This window comes from Bos indicus, chromosome X (genome assembly GCF_029378745.1).
Source record: "Bos indicus isolate NIAB-ARS_2022 breed Sahiwal x Tharparkar chromosome X, NIAB-ARS_B.indTharparkar_mat_pri_1.0, whole genome shotgun sequence".
In the NCBI taxonomy this organism is placed as follows: Eukaryota; Metazoa; Chordata; class Mammalia; order Artiodactyla; family Bovidae; genus Bos; species Bos indicus.
Genome location: NC_091789.1, coordinates 51,976,546 through 51,983,173, shown reverse-complemented (window position 1 = coordinate 51,983,173; position 6,628 = coordinate 51,976,546).

Sequence of the window (6,628 nt, the reverse complement as noted above, 5' to 3'; positions counted from 1 at the left end):
AAAATTTTACTTTTACCTTTTTATATTGTTTCCTTTCAGCTGAAGCTCCAACACTTTGGCCACTTGATGTGAATAGCTGACTCACTGGAAAAGACCTTGAAGCTGGGAAAGACTGAAGGCAGGAAGAGAAGGGCAACAGAGGATGAGATGATTAGATAGCATCACCGATTCAGTGGACATGAACTTGAGCAAATTCCAGCAGATAGTGGAGGACAGGGAAGCCGGGCATGCTGTAGTCCATGCGGTTGCAAAGAATCGGACACGACTTAGTGACTGAACAACAACAATTGTTTCCTTATTACAATAAAACAAGTGTAATAAACAACTTTTACTATACAAATTATAAACAGAGTCAGAGGTAGAATAGACTTCTCTGCAGAAATGTTGCCTTCTTAGTGGGGCAGGAAAACCCAGCGTAATAATCCTCTTTCCATTCCTAGCTCAAATACTACCTCTTTTGAGAAGTCTTTTCCATTTCCCCCTTCTAAAATTAACCTCCTCATCTCCTGTGAATTAAAAGGATTTTTATAACATTTATTATAGCATCTATCACATTCTCTTATACTATAATTTTTAAATATCCTCTTCCTGATACGGTTTCTGCCTTCAAGCAGCTTACAGTCCAAAATAGATATTTCTTTACTTTTAAAATTTATTTTTCTTTTATTTGTATGTCTCTCATAGTTCTCTATAGAAGGCAGGTAAATTCTCTTTGAATATAATTGGACAAAATAAATGGAAATAATACTATGCTATATGTCTGTAGCACTTTTAAAACTTGTTAAAGCTCTGTTATATCAAGGATTTCATTTCATGCTTGCAGTATCCTTATAAACAGAGGAGGGCTTGCTTTGCTAACCTTATTTGACAAATAAGAAACCTGACACATGAGATAAGTGACTTGCTCTAAATAATGAGTCTTGTTGGGAATGTAAATCAATACAAGTTTTATGTAAAGTAATTTCAAAATCTATATTTCCTTCTTCTTTTCCTTCCTTCCTTCTTCCTTTCCTCCTTCCTTTTTTCATATCTATCTATCATCTATCTTAAAAATATTCTTACTTTTGATTCAGTAAGTCCACTGATAGGAATACTTTGAAATAGATTATTTTGTGTTAATTATAATAAATGAAATGTGGAAGCAGCTTAAAATGCCAAACAAGAGGAAAATATTTAAATGCATATGGTAAGCAATACAATAGAACATTTTATTTTAAATAATTTGATGTATTTATTTTTTGCTTATTTTTCTCCTCATATGTATACATGGTTAAAAATAATAACTCAATGTTGTGCTGATATAGGATATATATATATATCAATTAAATAAAATTGAGAGTCCAAAAATATGCCCTAATATTTGTAATTAATTGACTTTGAAAAAGAAGCAGTGACAATTCACTGGGTCCACTCAAAGAGCAGTCTTTTCAACAAACAGTGTTGAGACAACTGGCTATCCACACACAAAAGAATGAATTAGGATTGTTTACATTATCTCCCATAAAAATATTAACTCATAGTGGATCATAGACCTAAATGTAATAAAGACTAAGAATATAAAACTCTTACAAGAAGACATAGGAAGAAATCTTCATGATCTCAGATTAGTCAGCGTTTTTCTTAGATGTCATATCAAGAGCACCAGCCGTGAAAGAAAAAGACAACGCAAAGACTGCAAGAAAACACTTGCAAAGCCATAGGCAGTTGACCCTTGAATAAAGTGAGGGTTAGGGGCACCCACCAGATGGTCAATACCGAAATCAGATTGATTATATTCTTTGCAGCCAAAGATGGAGAAACTATACAGTCAGCAAAAACAAGACGGGGAACTGACTGTGGCTCAGATCATGAACTCCTTATTGCCAAATTCAGACTTAAATTGAAGAAAGTAGGGAAAACCACTAGACCATTCAGGTATGACCTAAATCAAATCCCTTATGATTATACACTAGAAGTGAGAAATAGATTTAAGGGACTAGATCTGATAGACAGAGTGCCTGATGAACTATGGACGGAGGTTCGTGACATTGTATAGGAGACAGGGATCAAGACCATCTCCATGGAAAAGAAATGCAAAAAAGCAAATGGCTGTCTGAGGAGGCCTTACAAATAGCTGTGAAAAGAAGAGAAGTGAAAAGCAAAGAAGAAAAGAAAAGATATACCCATTTGAATGCAGAGTTCCAAAGAATAGCAAGAAGAGATAAGAAAGCCTTCCTCAGCAACCAATGCAAAGAAATAGAGAAAAATAACAGAATGGGAAAGACTAGAGATCTCTTCAAGAGAATTAGAGATAGCAAGGGAACATTTCGGAGAAAGCAATGGCAACCCACTCCAGTACTCTTGCCTGGAAAATCCCATGGATGGAAGAGCCTGGCAGGATGCAGTCCATGGGGTTGCTAAGAGTCAGACACAACTGAGTGACTTCACTTTCACTTTTACTTTCATGCATTGGAGAAGGAAATGGCAACCCACTCCAGTGTTCTTGCCTGGAGAATCCCAGGGATGGGGGAGCCTGGTGGGCTGCCGTCTATGGGGTCGCACAGAGTCAGACATGACTGAAGCGACTTAGCAGCAGCAGCAGCAGCAGCAGCAAGGGAACATTTCATGCAAAGATGGGCTCAATCAAGGATAGAAATGGTATGGACCTAAAAGAAGCTGAGGATATTAAGAAGAGGTGGCAAGAATACACAGAAGAACTGTACAAAAAAGATCTTCACGACCAGATAATCACGATGGTCTGATCACTCACATAGAACCAGACATCCTGGAATGTGAAGTCAAGTGGGCCTTAGAAAGCATCACTATGAACAAAGCTAGTGGCGGTGATGGAATTCCAGTTGAGCTATTTCAAATGCTGAAAGATGATGCTGTGAAAGTGCTGCACTCAATAAGCCAGCAAATTTAGCAAACTCAGCAGTGGGTAGAGGACTGGAAAAGGTCAGTTTTCATTCCAATCCCAAAGAAAGGCAATGCCAAAGAATGCTCAAACTACCACACAGTTGCACTCATCTCACACGCTAGTGAAGTAATGCTCAAAATTCTCCAAGCCAGGCTTCAGCAATACGTGAACCGTGAACTTCCAGATGTTCAAGCTGGTTTTAGAAAAGGCAGAGGAACGAGAGATCAAATTGCCAACATCCACTGGATCATGGAAAAAGCAAGAGAGTTCCAGAAAAACATCTCTTTCTGCTTTATTGACTATGCCAAAGCCTTTGACTGTGTGGATCACAATAAACTCTGGAAAATTCTGAAAGTGAAAGAAAGTGAAGTCGCTCAGTCGTATCCGACTCTTTGCGACCTTATGGACTGTAGCCCACCAGGCTCCTCCACCCATGGGATTCTCCAGGCAAGAATACTGGAGTGGGTTGCCATTTTCTTCTCCAGGGGATCTTCCTGACCCAAGGATCAAGCCCAGGTCTCCTGCATTGCAGGCAGATGCTTTAACCTCTGAGCCACCAGGGAAGCAGCCAATTTCTGAAGGAGATGGGAATACCAGATCACCTGACCTGCCTCTTGAGAAACCTATATGCAGATCAGGAAGCAACAGTTAGAACTGGACATGGAACAACAGACTGGTTCCAAATAGGAAAAGGAGAACGTCAAGGCTGTATATTGTCATCCTGCTTATTTAACTTATATGCAGAGCACATCATGAGAAACGCTGGGCTGGAAGAAGCACAAGCTGGAATCAAGATTGCCATGAGTAATATTAATAACCTCAGATATGCAGATGACACCACCCTTATGGCAGAAAGTGAAGAGGAACTAAAAAGCCTCTTGATGAAGTGAAAGTGCAGAGTGAAAAAGTTGGCTTAAAACTCAACATTCAGAAAACGAAGATCATGGCATCTGGTCCCATCATTTCATGGGAAATAGAATGGGAAACAGTGTCAGACTTTATTTTTCTGGGCTCCCAAATCACTGCAGATGGTGACTGCAGCCATGAAATTAAAAGACGCTTACACCTTGGAAGGAAAGTTATAACCAACCTAGATAACATATTGAAAAGCAGAGACATTACTTTGCCAACAACAGTCCATTTAGTCAAGGCTATGGTTTTTCCAGTGGTCATGTATGGATGTGAGAGTTGGGCGGTGAAGAAAGCTGAGCGCCAAAGAATTGATGCTTTTGAACTGTGGTGTTGGAGAAGACTCTTGAGAGTCCCTTGGACTGCTAGGAGATCCAACCTGTCCATCCTAAAGGAGATCAATCCTGGGTGTTCATTGGAAGGACTGATGCTAATGCTGAAACTCCAATACTTTGGCCACCTCGTGAGAAGAGTTGACTCATTGGAAAAGACCCTGATGCTGGGAGGGACTGGGGGCAGGAGGAGAAGGGGACGGCAGAGGATGACATGGTTGGATGGCATCACCGACTCGATGGACATGAGTTTGGGTAAACTCCGGGAGTTAGTGCTGGACAGGGAGGCGTGGCATGCTGTGATTCATGGGTTGGCAAATGTCAGACATGACTGAGGGACTGAACTGAACTGAACTGAACTGAGGGGCACCCATCCTCTATGTAGTCAAAATTCCATGTATAACATTGTTGGTTCTCTGTTTATGCAGTTCCTCAATATCTGTGATTCCACATCCATGGATTTGACCAACTGCAGATTGTGTAGTACTATAGTATTTACTATTGAAAAAAAATCTACGTATAAGAGGACCCATGCAATTCAAATTCATGTTGTTCAATGATCAACTGCATAAGACAAGGAAGTGGTATCCAGAACATGAACTCTTAAAACGCAATGATTAAAAAAAAAACCAAAAAATTTTTTTAAATATGGAAAGATTTTGAATAAACATTTTCCCAGAATAGATCTGTGAATGGCTAACAAAGACATGAAAAGATGGTCAACATCATTAGGCATAATGCAAATCAAAACTATAAAGTGATGTCACTTCATAGTCAGTAGAATGGCTATTAGGTATAATAATAAAAAAAAAATAGATAACAACAAGTATTGGTGAGGATGTGGAGAAGTTGGAACTCTCATACATTATTTTTTCAAATTTTAATTGGTGGATAATTGTGTTACAATATTGTGTTGGTCTGCCATACATCAACATGAATCAGCCATAGGTATACATATGTCCCCTCCCTCTGAAGCCTCCCTCCCATGTCCCACCCTATCCTACCCCTTTAGATTGTCACAGAGCACATGATGTGAGCCTCTTGTGTCATACAGCAAATTTCCACTGGCTATTTTACATACGGTAATTTATATGTTTCCATGTTACTCTCTCAATTTATCCCACCCTCTCTTTCCCTCTCTGTGTCCACAAGTCTGTTCTCTATGTCTTCCTCTCCATTGCTGCCCAGCAATTGGGTTCATCAGTACCGTCTTTCTATATTCCATATATATGTGTTAGTATATATTTGTTTTTCCCTTTCTGACTTACTTTACACTGTGCAATAGGCTCTAGTTTCATCCACCTTACTAGGACTGACTCAAATGTGTTCTTTTTTATGAATAGGTAATTTTCCATTATATATATGTAGCACAACTTCTTTATCCATTCATCTGTTGATGGACATCTAGGTTGCTTCTATGTCCTAGCTATTATAAATAGTGCTGCTATGAACATTGGGATACATGAGTCTTTTTGAATTATGATTTTCTCAGGGCATATGCCCAGTATTGGGATTGCTGCATCATATGGTTCTGGCTTGGAGAATCCCAGGGATGGCGGGGCCTGGTGGGCTGCCGTCTATGGGGTCGCACAGAGTTGGACACGACTGAAGTGACTTAGCAGCATGGTAGCTTTCAAGAGTGTTCTGCTTCTTTTTCTCTAAGAGTTTTATAGTATGCAGCCTTACATTTAGGTCTTTAATCCATTTTGAGTCTATTTTTTTTTACAGTGTTAAGAAGTGTTCTGGTTTCATTCTTTTACATGTAGCTGTCCAGTTTTCCCAGTACCACTTACTGAAGAGGCTGTCTTTGCTCTGTTGTATATTCTTGCCTCCTTTCTCAAACATCAGGTACTCATAGGTGTGTGGGTTTATCTCTAGGCTTTCTATCTTGTTCCATTGGTCTATATTTCTCTTTTTGTGCCAGTTTACAGCCTTGAGTACTGTAACTTTTTAGTACAGTGGGTCACAAATCAAGTCTTGGCAAATTCAAGAAAATTGAAATCTTATCAAGCATCTTTTCTGGCCACAATGCTCTAAGAGTAGATATCACCTACAGGGAAAAAAAAAAAAAAAAAAGCCGTGAAAAACACACACATGGAGGCTAAACAACACTCTTCTAAATAACCAACAGGTCACTGAAGACATCAAAAAGGAAATTAAAAAATACCTAGAAACAAATAACAATGAAAACACCATGACCCAAAACCTACGGGATGCAGCAAAAGCAGTTCTAAGAGGGAAGCTTATAGCAATACAAGTACACCTCAAGAAAATAGAAAAACATCTAATAAACAATTTAACCTTACACTTAGAGCAACCAGAAAAAGAACAACCCCCCAAAGTTAGTAGAAGAAAATAAATCATAAAAATCTCATATATTATTGATATGTAAGTAAAATGGCACAACTTTTATGAAAAACAGTTTGACAGTGTTTCAAAAAGTTAAACATATTTAACCCCATGATCCAGCAATTCCACTGCTACTTAG